Source organism: Amblyomma americanum, chromosome 8 (genome assembly GCF_052857255.1).
Source record: "Amblyomma americanum isolate KBUSLIRL-KWMA chromosome 8, ASM5285725v1, whole genome shotgun sequence".
NCBI lineage: Eukaryota > Metazoa > Arthropoda > Arachnida > Ixodida > Ixodidae > Amblyomma > Amblyomma americanum.
In genome coordinates, this window is record NC_135504.1 from 79,502,264 (window position 1) to 79,503,786 (window position 1,523).

Below are 1,523 nucleotides of genomic sequence, written 5' to 3' on the forward strand. Positions count from 1 at the left end.
CAAACTAAAATGACACAAATGCTTCGGAGGGCACTAAACAGTGCCGAAAACATACAGCCGCTTGCAAGGTGTACTTCAGTGCAGACGCAAGCAGACTTGTACTACAGAGCCCTCGTGCGGTGCTTTGAGGAATGAAGGCGAACTTATAACGCAGGCAGTGGGATTGACTGACAATGCAGGTGCTCAAGCGCTGGCGCATAGTCATATAAAACAACCCATACACTGGCAGCGCGTCGTTAAGAAAACTGCGCTAATGTTTTGCTCCATCCCGCAGCATAGTGCTTCAGCAATCCACACAAGCCTGCTCACGTCTTTATCGTACGATATTTAAGATGCAAAATCACTAACCATGACGGCGAGACGGATGTGAGACGGCAGGGATTCAAAAATATCCTTCCGGGCCGCAGTGTCGAGGTAGAAATTTCTCTCCCGCTAGCCAAGGGCGCGGCAAAGCCAGCGCTTGTCTCAATTCGCTCACAACGGCGCCATACCGCCATTCGCAAACCAGAGTGAGGAGCAAGCTCAGCCGTCGTTTACGATATCCACTTCGGTGACCTCGGTTAAGCATCCAACTTTCCTTTCTCCGTCGCGCATCGAAAAGCAGCAGCGGCAAACGCACAGTCGCCGCTCACGATATCCGTTCCAAGAGAGGCTCCAGACAACCCGCCACGCTCAATTCTGCGACGCAATCCGAGACGGCCCCGCTGGCGCTGCTAGGCCTAGCGCCTACGCCGCTTCATTCACAGCGTCCGCACTCACGAGTCACGACTCTCTCGTCGTCTTCTGATCCTTTGCGCCGCCTGCTGTCGATTGCATCTCGACCGAAACCAAAACTTGCTGCTTCGTTCCGGAGCTAAGCGAAACAGATAAAAGTACACAGTTCCACTGGCGCGTTCTTTTGAACAGCAGCAGGAATTCGACCTCGCTCCGTCTCAGTTGCCGTACGGTGTTTTTTTTCTACACCGTTCGGAAGGTTCCGAATGGCGACAACCACTCCGTGAGAGACGGCTGATGAACGATTGCGGACGTCGTTAGCACACCGTCAGTTCGAGCTGGTGTTGCTTCGGTGTTTATGATTTTATGTGCGCCGTTTTACCGGTGTTCTCGTCTGGCGATGCGGTGTTTTAAAGCGGACGAACACATCTCGTGTCATTCGTGTTTAGTGTGTACTTGCATAAGCCTTGTTCCCGAATCAATAATTTCAGCATCAGCGTCCGTCGGCATTCTGGCAGAACGCTTAGGACCTTTAAACCCATCGATGCGCGTCGGAAGATGAAGCAAAGAGGCTAAGCGTGAGTACGCAATTCAGAACTCGATTTCATAACGTCCATGACGCAAAACTAGGCAGGTGGCAAGTACTTTGGCAGAGCCCTTTTAAGGTTACCCTATGGACAATTATAACAAATGCTTGCTCTCACAGGAAAAAAAAATAAACGAGCCAGCTCGACACCAAATTGAATGGCGCAATGCAAAAAGCGCAGCCCTTCGCCGAGTATCGCAAATACTTTTATCCGGCCTGAATG